Source organism: Anser anser, assembly GCF_964211835.1.
Source record: "Anser anser genome assembly, chromosome: 4".
Lineage (NCBI taxonomy): Eukaryota > Metazoa > Chordata > Aves > Anseriformes > Anatidae > Anser > Anser anser.
Window position 1 is genome coordinate 25052363 of NC_139724.1, and position 12522 is coordinate 25064884.

The 12522-nt window shown below is 34.3% G+C and overlaps 1 long non-coding RNA gene across 6 annotated transcripts in view; it reads right to left on the reverse strand.

The window, feature by feature from the left end:
* The window catches only part of LOC310899217, a 63090-nt gene that overhangs the window by 45554 nt on the left and 5014 nt on the right, over positions 1 to 12522 (reverse strand). For 2 of the 6 annotated variants that reach the window (XR_014584076.1, XR_014584078.1), the window contains exon 4: positions 8292 to 9168. This is a non-coding gene — a long non-coding RNA (uncharacterized lncRNA). Of the gene's footprint in view, positions 1 to 4320; positions 9169 to 12522 lie in introns of those variants that run through there. The other 4 variants (XR_014584077.1, XR_014584079.1, XR_014584080.1 and 1 more) reach the window with 4 other exon arrangements.

Genomic DNA, 12522 nt, shown 5'->3' on the forward strand with positions numbered 1-12522 from the left:
CATATTAGTGGAACAGCTTCCTTTTCTTCCAAAAGTTAACTTTCTTCTATTTCTCCTTCTGCAGTACTGCTCAGAGGAATACTGCCCATGAACAGCCTGTACTGCTGTTCCTAGAACCATAAACTCAGCTTGCAGCATTGGGAATTGTGAGGCTGCCAGATCAAGCAGCAATATTGCGTTATCAGAGGTATTTTTCTCTCTTCTTTGAGTCAAAGGCTATTAATAATTCCCAATACTCTTTTTCATCATTCAGAAAGTATACTTATGTATGCAATCAGCCTGCTCTCGTGCTGCTACTATTTCTGTTCCTCTTGGCAGTCTCTCCCCAGCACAACTGTAAACAGGCCCAGTTTCAAATGACCAAATTTTCAACTATGAGGGGCAGACTGCAAGTGTGACCACAGTTTGCTATAGTGAGCCAAGAGCATCATCAGTGTGAACTCAGTCAATGGATACATGCAATAACATGTAACAGAAGCAGAACTTTCTGACATCAAACTGAAATGAAATAATAAAGCCCCAATAGTATATTTTTTTTTTCAATTATCTCAAGCATGTTGCTGGAAATTTTGTTGAACCCAATGCAATTTATGTGGCTTCAGTTTACCAGTATTTTCTGTGGGAAAACACCATTCATGAAAAAAAATTGACCAATTTCAGAGAAAACTTAGACACTCATAGATCTGATCTTTAGAATATTCTCTGATTGCCTGAAAAATTTGTCCTCTGTTCAAGGGTGCCGGTATTTAGGAGCAAACTGAGGAGCTAAAATCCTGCTAAAGACACATGAATGAACAGTCACTTGATTTTACTTGTGCAGTAAAAAGTCTATATAGCAACTATTGGCATATATGCACTACAGCTAAATTGTTAGTGATGAATCTATTAAGTAAACTGAAATGCATAGCAGACTCACATGTGCCAGAGGCAACATTTTTTTTTAATCTTCCATCTTCTAAATACAAATATCTTCCAGGAGTCATCCTGAGTTAATAATTCATTTCATACTCTATAGCTGTAAACATCCTGGTATGACAGACAAAATATTTAAATTATTCTTGATTTATGACCTTATTTTATTCCATGGCTAGGATGCCTCTAGCATGAGTTGCTCTAAGGTTAGAGAGCATTACACTTAATCTAAAATTACTTCACAATGGGTTGAGAATTAATCATCCATATGATCTCAAACATTTTACACTACCCTGAACTCATTAACTTCTTGTTTCCTATGTGTGTATGACGCAGATACACATCCACATATATGTTCTGTCACCTCAGCATAATTCTTGGACCCCATGATTGTTCAGACTTTCAACAGGATATGACAGTCTTTATGCCACAGGGAAACTCATCTACTAACAGGAAATCTCCACATGTTAAACTTGGGCAGAGTTGTGTCTCAGGGATTAGAATTCACTGTTACATTATTCAACGCTCTTCCAGAAAATCTGGGTTTCTTATATGTTCTGTCAGTGGGTATCTAATATTCCTTAAAGCATCTAAAATTACTTGGGGTGCCTGTGTTTAAGCAAGTGAATCCTTCCTAGTATTGTCTCTGAACTTAAGCAAAATCTGTATTATGAAATAGGGCGTGAGTGAGGTTTAGTTCAGTATTGGACCCCTGAGCAAAAACTGATATGATACTTTCTATCAAAAATTCTTAGGGAACAGGAGATCTTCCCAGAATAGTTACTGTTCAAAAGTCAGGATATTCACCCTCTTAGTACACATAGACGAAACCCATGACAGACTTCCTGCCAACTCTGAACTAAGGGAAAAATGTAGTTATAAGGGGTAAATCTACATTTTTGTTGACTATTGTTTATTTTCCAATTACTGTACTAAAGACAATCTATAAATACAACAAAGTTCTTACAGTTTCAATGTAAAGATGACATTTTCTACCTATCTGTATAGTCCAGTTTCTTAAACATATGGGTATAAGGCCTGAGTTTATTTTTCTTTGGATATTTGGAAGAAAAAGAAATTTAGTTACAACTTTATGATTTATTTTGCCTTTATGATTTACTAAATTGTGGTTACCACATACTGCAGATTTCCTTTCCTCTGTTTCTTTCTAGTTCTGGTTTTCTTATTCTGCATTAATTCTGACTCCGTGTGCCTTTCAGAATTACAGCATTGAAAATTCAGCTGGATTCCATAACCAAAAAATGCTATCTGATTCCAGATAAAGAGACAGAACAGAAGTTGTCTCACAGTGGGCTTATACTCAAGTTGATTTATTTACCTCATTTTTTTTTCTCAACTAAAATACATTTTTTAAACAGCAGTCACAACAATTCATTGTCATGATAACTGACATCTCCTACTAATGCAACTTCTAAGTCAAATGAGCAACAACAAGCCCAAAGAAGAATTCAATAGATTCACACAGATCTTTCTCCTACTTTTCCTTCTGCACCTATCCCTCTCAGTTCATGCTCTTCCTGAAAACTATTTTTGCAATATCTAGATGAAATAATTAATCCTCAGTTATCACCAGACAGATTTGTTAATCATGGTTGGTAACTTATGGATTTTTATTTCCCATAGTGTTAGAAAGCGATCTTTGAAAATAATTAATTAGGTTAGAATTTAAATGAATCATGTTAGTATATATTTTAACTTTAAAGTTTAAAAAAAAGAAAAAACATAAAGATGGCAATTTCTGCAGCTACATAAATTGATCACTAAGTCTAACATAAACAAGCATACTTCAGGAAGTACTGATTTCAGTGCCGTAGTCTCAAAACAAGGGCAGTCCCCTGAATCAGAACAGTATTAATATACAGCCTGACAGCCTCATGGTTAAGACACTTTCTAGAGAGACATGGATTTTGGTTTATTCGTAATGTTGAAAGTCTTGAACTGCTTGGTCCTATACTCTACCAAAATACACTAATCCTTCAGGTATTCTGCAAAACAGAGCACAGTTTTCAGGTATTCTGCAAAACAGAGCACACCTCATACCCTTTAAATTTAAAGGAAGTGGCCAAAGTGGCCATATTTTGTCTGAAGTTAACATGTAATGGGACAGGTAAATACTTGGGTAGATAAATTTCCAGACTACCGATCAGATTTAGGTTTCAAAAGTCCATCTTAACTCTAACAAGATGGCAGCCACTGAAGGGAAGAATGGGATCTTGTGCATGACTACCAGAAATATAGTCTGTAACACTGTTCAGCGAGCTTTCAAGAATCAGTCTTGGATTTTGATTATTAAAACTCATCTTCAGCCCCTCTTTTAGCTTTTTAATATTTTTGTAGACGTTGGCTTGAAAATCCCTGAGTCCCCTGAACCAGAGTAATTGTACTGCTACAAAGAACTGGAGAGGTTTACCACAGGAAAGCTGCTACTACCTTTCACCACCTTGTTGTCTTCAGTGAGGCATGCCAAGAGCTACTAGTGCTAGTAGTACAGTATCAGCTACCGTTAGGACTGCTTCCTTGGCATGACAAGAGCTAGTGCTTGTAGTACTGTATCAGCTAACCATTAGGACTGGTAATAATGGTTGAGAGATGTAGAGCAAAAGGCTAGTATAGACACATCTCTGATTGTTTAGGCTGATTATTTGTTCTCAGTTACAGCAATATAAGGAAGCTATGCAATGAATTTGTGCAATAAATTAAAGGTGTTAAGCAAAGTGTTTTCCCAGCTACTGGTTCTTTCTCCAACTTTGCTGATTTCTGAAGCTCTCTCACCCTTTTGAGTTTGCTACTGTGTTAGCTCTGACTGATTAGTCATACACCTAAGTGAATCAGCATGAAATAATTCAGCTTCATTGGATTACATTTAGTCATTCAATATTTGATATGTCTTGGTTCCTAGATTCCTAGTGTATGATTTTCAATTTGCACATTCTTACTCTCTAAATTTTTGGAACTCTTTGCTGGTTGTTGAGACATCCTGCCTTGAACTTTCTGTGCTCCAGATGCCAGATGTGGTTAGTAACTTTGAGCTAGAGCCCAGACACTAAAAAAAGACCAAAAGGTTCTGGAAAAAGAACCTGCAGTGGTGCCAAAATCCACCCTCACTTTTCGTATGAAGTAGGTACTCTGAAAGCTTGAAGCAAACAAATGCTCCATCCACAGGCCCAAAGCTGGAAAAAAAAAAGAAGAAAGAAAAAAAAAACTGCCAAAGAGACCCGGGGGCTCCAGCCTAGCAGTAAAATTTGTATTTACTAGCCACTTCTAATTCATCACATACAGATTTTACTTTTGTGCACTGTATCTGGGAATCCCCTACATAATTAACTTCAAGGTAACATATTTCAGGTCTACAGAAGTTAGACATAAATTAAATGAAAAGGAAAAAGGAATAACCAGGCTTACTTGTAAAAGCAAAAAGTCCAAAATAAAATAAATATACATATTCAGGAACGAAATACACTATGATAATAAGAGGCATTGTACTATTTTTTCCTATAAAAAAACTCATTCTTTTATATAATTAAAGATAGTCAATAGGCATTACAAAGGCAAAGAATAATTTTAGCATATTTTATTATCTTGTAACTTTATAATTTATGAAAATAACATATTTATCAAATTTTGTTCTAACCACTGCTAAATTTTTCCTTCATCCACTACCAAATATTGATTACCCGTTTTTATTCCTTCATCCCCTACCAAATATTGGTTGCCTGTTTTTTAAAAAAACTTATTATAAACTCTGCAGTGATATTGTCTTTGGAACATGGGATCATGATCCTACCAGATTCTTAGTTCTTACAAGCATAATAGGCACAGCTTGTACAAAACTAATTTAGATTCATACAGAAACTGTGACCTTAGTGCTTGACCTTAATCTCACTAATTCCAAGAGGAGAAAGAACAAAAACCTGTACTTTAAAAGTGCTAAATGTATCACATATCAGAGTTTCTTTCTCATTTGAACAAGAATAATTTTTCTGAGGTATTGAATCAGATAAATTCATTAAAAGGCACTTTGAGATATATATATGTGCTTTTCTTGGCACTGAACTATATCAGCCCCACCTAATGTCACCTAAGCCAGGAAGAAAAGTATAAACTCACTCTGTAAATATTATTGCCATTTTGCCAGGTTGTACCAGTTTGGGGAGTTCATAATGGGATAATTTATCTTTCAAATAGAAATTAGTGACATGGAGAACTGGACTATTTCCTAGGTTTTGAAAGGTGTATACATATGCACATGAATAAATGTATTTTGAAGACTGAATGTATGTTGATATAGAGGGAAGGACAGAATGGAATATACCTAAACTAGGTAAAAAAATAAAAAATTAAAAAAAAAAATCAAACTTGCTTCAAGAATAATGTTTTCTCTTGAAAAAAAAAATCTGAGAAACATGGAAAAGATTTAATTCACTTAGTGTACATGATAGTGCTGCTATAATACTGAAAACATGAGTGTACTCATTCTGAATAAAGAGCCACATATCTCACAATCCTGTCTTTGACAGTCATCAGAGCAAAACAGAAGATATACATTTTGCAATTCTTCTACAATGTACTATCCCACATTCACTCCTAGTAACTTTGCATTTAATTAAAATAAATTTTCTTAAATATTTCCTTAACCCATGTAAAATTACCACATTGCATGGCAATCAGTTACACAGCCTAGCTGCATTATGTATACTGTAGTAATTCTACAGCCATTAACATGGATATGCAAATGTTCCCTTCAAGTTAAACACTGATGCTCAGAAGTGGAGCTGGAGCCAAATGAGCAGACACCCAAAGTACAGGGTGCAGATCTGTGCACTGCAAGCATAAGATCTACCCTTGCTCGCAAGCTCAAAGCAACTCAGCAGAAAACTTTCCTCTTTAGATAACCCATCTAACTTTCTCCATGAAGTGTATAAAAAGCCTAAATGCATCATTTAAGTGGTCTGAATCTACCAGCTGGGACAAGGTGCCTCATATTTTGGTGTTGCATCACTTACTTGGGGGCGGTTGAATTCCATATTTTGGTCATTAAATGTAGATTTATACATGATACATATATATGTATAGCAATGCCAACTGGCATCGTAAGCCTGAGAAAAAGTTCTGTTGATGTGGACTTCTTTAATTTCAGTGCTGGATTATGAGTATCTTCAGATCACCAGAGCACTTTAATTAAACTCTGTTGAAGACTTCTGCTGCAATACTGTAAATTACCTTACACATTTTGCTGTCTCAGCTGCTTAGAAATGGATTACGTAGTCCTTTGCACCTAGACTGTGATTCACAAGCCAACCTAAAATTTCCCTCCAAAAGTGGTAGGATGATGTTTTTATTATATCCTTGTATATCTAATAAAAGGTTATACAGGACATACTTATCTTGTCAGAGCTTCATGATTTGAGGCAAAAGAAAAGGTAATAATTAGAAAACATTAAAAATTATTAATTGAAGGTTTCACTTACAGGCATGCAGTCAAGTAATATTATGAGGCTGAAAAATTTATCTTTGTTTTTCTCCAGGCTGACAATACATCTAAACACATTTGTCTAATAAGCCTTAAAAACCCATGACAAGGATGGCAGAGAATTTGAAAATCAATTCTATGGAAAATTCTCACATTTCACAGTTGTGTTTATTACTGGAAAGGAATTCACAGCCGTGAAATCTCACAACTATTCCTGGTATGGAAATTCTGGGCGGGAAAAAAAAATTTAAAAAAAAATGAAACATAACAAGAAAGAGTACATATAACAGAAACTATACAATGGCATAATACAACTAATAAGGTATAAAATCCTAAATGAACAATAACAATGCAAATTCAGAATGAGACATTCATTTTGCCAAAATGAATCAGGTGGTTGTTAACGAAATAAGAATATTCTTGTTCTAACATTATTTCTACACTTAGCAAAACAAATGTGGTTCCATAAGAGAGAAGGGATTTCCTAATATGGAAACATCGAATATCCCTGCTTACAGATAGTGACCTGGAACGTTGTGTGGTCCAGGGAGCTAGAATAATGAAATGATCTAGTCTGATTCCCTTCACATTTACAGAAATGCTCAGTGTGTCACTGAGCATTTGAGTGTGTCACTGAGCATCTGAGTTTCAGAGATTTTTGGCTGAGTATTTCTCTATGTGCCTTCTCATATTCCTATTTTAGATTTTTAGCTTCATATTTTTCAGGATTTTTTTTCACTTCCCATTTCAAAAGACTAAGAACTGATCCTTAGTATATCATATATTATACTGTTATTCAGTAATGTTACAGGGCATGAAATAATTAAAATAGGAGTAATATTTCTTAACTGATAGAGAATTTCACAAAATCAGCTAATCTTATTTAATAGTATAACAGTAAGATATTGACAATCACCATTCCGAGAAATTAAATTCAGTCACATACAGCAGAACTTGTAGATCCATAAAAATACATCTATATCTCAGTATTTGTATACATGTTTCATTTATATAGACCTGCTAACTCCCTCAACAGCAGTGTATTAGGAAATGCAAGAGGGGAATTAGGTAAAAAATAAATAAACAGTCTGCCTAGCTCAATACAAATTTGTTCAGCTCATTCACTGGTCATGTTTCAAACTTTAAGGCAATAAGTAGAAAACAATAAAAGGAGGGTAATTGTTGTGTCCTCTTTATATTTCACTTTGAGTCTGGCTTAATGAAATTCCAGTGTTGCCCTATATGACAAAAAAGGCAGAAGCACTACTCAAGGACTAAAGCAGCTTAAATTTCAGTGGGTAAACAACACCTCTCAAATGGGAGATGTGTGTATTTTTTCCCACTCCCTCACAGAAAAAAAAAAAAAAAAAAAAAGGAACCACAGACCAGGCAAATATTCTACCGTAGAATTATTTTGACAAGTAAGAGTTGCACAACAGCATCAGCTACTGAGCGCTGCCCCAGTACTGTCTACAAAGGCTAGCTCAGTATCTGTGCACACCGCTTTCTCACGTCACAGCACATAGGACCAGTCAGGATTCTGGCAGACTCCACACAAATGGGCTTATGCATGTACTAGACAAAGATTAACACAGTCAGTGAGACAGCTTTCCTGGTAAAAACAAAAACATCCAAAGGGTGCAGTGGCTGAGCACGTGTTTGAAAACTACTGCAGTCCTTTGGCAGACGTAGCTCTGCGTGTCACAGCCAAAGTACACAAGAAGCATGCAGCTGAGGGAAAAATAAAATATGAATGTGTGTTTGAATATATGAAAGGTCACAAGAATTAGTCATTCCTTTTAATCATCTCACCCTATGCTGCATTGACAGTTTGAATATACCAGATAAAGTATTTAGTTCATATAAACATCGCTAGCAATGTGCTTACCTGTTCTGGTGTGTTCATCTTCTCCAAGGCACCCACTGCTTCATAATCTCAATGTTGATGTATTCCTTCCTTAATCCCACCACCAAAGCAAATGTTGTTGTATTTAAATGCAACATCCCTCTGTAAAACCAACTTCCATTTAAATGTCTTAGTTCCATCTTCAACTTATCTGTCTTAATATCTTTTTGAAAAAATATTTTAAATTAAATAATTCTTTTTTAGTCCTCAGCTTTCTAATGTACAGTTTTAGCATGAATTATCATGCTCAAAATGTTAAATTAAGGAAAAGTTTAGGAAATGAAATGCTATTACATCTCACAATTTATCCCCAAAAGAGAGGTTTTTGACTAATTTGTTCAGACTCACACAGATTTCTCAAAGCTGCTATGAAATAATAACCAGAACAAAGCAGAACTAGGAAAAAAAATGATAATAATAACCATGAAATCTATTGTTAAATCAACACTATAATTAATATCTATCTATAAGTATCAAATCTATGTTAAAGCTATACTGTAATTAGTAATGGGAAAATATTCAAATGTTGGCTGAGTCAAATTCCATGGAAGCACATCGTATGCATCAGATACATCTGGACAATACTTACATTCCAAAGCAAGGCAGCTTCCTAAACAAGGAAGCTTCATATGGGTTTTACTGTAACCCAGCATATTTTGTTATTAGTATTGTTTCTTCACAGTAGTAACCAATTGCTGTTCTAGTTTTAAGTGCATTATTTTGCTGAACATCTTTTAGTTGCTGTAATCTGTAATGCACATTCAAAGGTTCTTGGTACAGCTGTATTACTCCAGCCATTAAAAAGGTGGTAAGGGGATCTCCTTTCTTCTTTGTTTCCAGAGAATGAGACTGGGTTGTTCTGCAAATGTGAATGCATAATGTTATGTTACAGAGTGGCAGGGAGAAATCAGTTGTGCATGTTTATAGCACATTTATATCCATAACTCTGCTGTACACTAAAAAAAATAAAATAAAAATAAATAATAAAAATAAAAATAAAGTCTAATAACAATTATATTCCTTCTAAACAATAAAAAATATATATATATTAATATATTTGCTGGTGAGTTAGCTTGATGAACTTTTAAGTGCAATGGAAACTGTCCTTTTGCTATTTGTAACACAAATGTTGAGTTCGCAGGAACCTCTAGAGGCCATCAAGTTAATCCCCCATTGCGCAAAGCAGGATCATCTAGAGCAAGTTGTCCATTTAAACTCCATAGGATCTCTGGGCAACATTTTCCAGTGTTAGACCATGCTCACAGAAAAACAAACAAACAAAAAAAACTTTTTTAAATTTGCTTTTTTTAACGAAATTTCCCAATTTTCATTTTGCCTCTTGCCCATTGCCTCTTATCCTGTCACTGGACACCACTGAGTCTGAATGCATCTTCTGTACACCCTCCCATCAGGAATTTATAGATATTCCTGAGATTCCCATTAGCCTTCTCTTCAACATGTTGAACACTCCCAGCCCTCATTGCCTCTCCTGGTATGTCAGATGCTCCAGTCCCTTAGTCATTTTAGTAGCCCTTACATGCTGGTGACATTACAGAATATCCAAGTATGTTACCATATTTAATGTGGCTGTGGATTCTAGTTTTACATGATTTCTGAAGCATCTTGGAAGACTTATTTAAAAAGCTTCACATAAAAATAAAATAAAATAAAATAAAATAAAATCATATAATGTAGTATAGGTTTACCATCTCCACAAAACTATGTGAGAAATTTTGAGTTTTATTACATAGCCAAGATGTAATTTATCCAGTAGGACGAAAGCCTTTCAGATAACTTTAATTCTAGAAAGAGATAAGAGTATTTCTGCGTGTTTAAATAGCAGAAATGTAAAATGGAAGAGATATATATTTATTTATATTGTCTTAGAGGAATGTACTTAGTATTATTTCCAGATATCCATGGTGAGTCTGAACTTGGCTCAGTACATCAAAGATTTTAGCTTCTTCCTAATGGTCATATTAAGTAAACACTCTTACACAATTGGGAACTAATTCATAGTTCTCTGCAAATGAACTCAGCATATGCAGGTGGAGCCTGACCTCCACATAGACTTGTACTAAATACTTCTGTCACAGCTTTTAGTATGAACAGATGGCTGAGTGTGGCTGCATTCACAAATAATAAAGGTGCTTATATCAGCATAATACGCTCCTTTTACCAAGCTGCATAGGTGAGTTCTTTAAAAACATGAACTCCTCTGTAAGTCAAGAGAATCTCAGCTGGAAAGCACATAATACATTTTTCTTGATCGGCTATCAATTGCAGTTTATTTTGTAGTTGTAAGCATTTAAAATAATCAGAAACAATATTCAGTAATAGACTACTTAGGGTTATCCATGTCTGGATTGTTTTTTTTTCATTTTCACAAAATAATATCAGTATTTTCATTTCCTTAAGAAAATAAGTCCGGTAGTTTTATATAGTTATTTATGTTTCTTAGTTTCTGGTTTGTTTTTATGTACAAATGTTATGTATGTTATGTATTTTATGTATGTTTGTTTTTCTTAAAAAAATAATTTTAGATTTTCAACTCATTTACTGATTTCATCTTAATACTTTGAGCCTGAAATTGACAGCAATGTATGAAGCAACATGTGCTCAAAGTTTTTAATCATTAAGAATGTATTAGACTTCTTGGATTTTAAACATATAGACATACTTAGAAATTTGCTAAAGAATGCTTTATTATAAGTATTCTATCTGGCATTATTTAATTATTTACAAAGCTATAGTATTAATTACCATAATTGTATTTCTTATAGAAAATCATTTATTTGTGCAATCACTTAAGTTTTGAAGAGATTCATCTAAATGAAAATATTGACTTTTTACCATTCACAACATTATTTATTTATCCTGGCAGACTTTTCACTAAGTATATCAGTAGAGGTTTTTCTTTTATCCTCAGATGTTCCGAACACCTCTCGAAAAACAAACAAATAATCATTTATGGTCAAACAAATATAACTCCCCGTGCTACATTAAAATGTCTTACAGTTTGGATAACCAGGATATCTGATTATTTCCTTTCATATTGCAGCAAGAACCACAGTTTATTTTTAGGGTTGTCATTCCAGAGTTAAATTAAAATAAAAGTAACAGCAACAATAAACATTTATGACTTAAGAACTATAGATTATTTTCTCACTGCTGCTCTTTTTCTAGAGTTCAAACAAAAGGATATTCTGCCCCCATTAGTAAAAAGGAGGATGACTAATGAGGGTACTTATATTGCACTTTCATTTTGTGTTCTACCAGGATGTTGCTCTTGGCACTCCTGTGGAGAAGCAACACAAGATTACGGTCCAGAACTCTTTCTTACCCACTCTGTGATGAGAGGAAGACCACAGCAAGTGTTATTTCTGGTAAGTACATCTCTCCTTAGTTCTTTTTCTTACTTTTTTATATCTTTTGTTTGAGTTTTGGTTCGCTTTTCTATATTATTTCTGAATGTCACTGCATCATTCCTTTGACGTCAATAGTGCATTACAAGCACTCTGCAGCACTTCCAGGATTTTGCACACAAAATTGTGGAAGCTCTCTGACTTCCCTAAAACATATGTGTAACAATCACTTTGCAGCACAAAATGCTCTGCCATCACCTCAGAAAAAGCTCTGTATGTGATACTTTTTCCCAAAACAAACTGCCCAGAAATTGATGTACCCAGACAGTGATTGCATGTAGAGAAAAATAGGAGAGAGCAAAAACATTAGCTTGTAAGACAACTATCTCTGTCTGACCCTACAGAAATTTGGAAAGCAGAATAAGGAGAATTCATTAGATTCACGGCTCCCTGCTAATTCATTATTTTTCAAAGTTGGAGTGAAATTTTTCTGGGATTTTTCTTTATTTTTTTTCTTTTTAAGTTCTTACTTTTTAAAAGTTAAATCATAATCAAAAACATATGCCATCTCTCTTCAACTGCATATTTTTCAAAGAAAGCACACTGGTATTTATCAAATAAGGATTAATATGAATCTAGCATTTCAACAAATGCCAAAGAGAATAAACATTAGCTATGTGGATACAATCCTTTAAGGAGGCAGACAACTCACAGTTACACTAGAATTATACAGTTCTAAGAAGCACATTTTCCAATATTGTGGATAGTGTGGTTTTAATTGATCAGGCTAACTTTTTAAGAAGCCTTTCAGTGTAGGCATACAGTTACTTTCCAAGTGTATAGATATT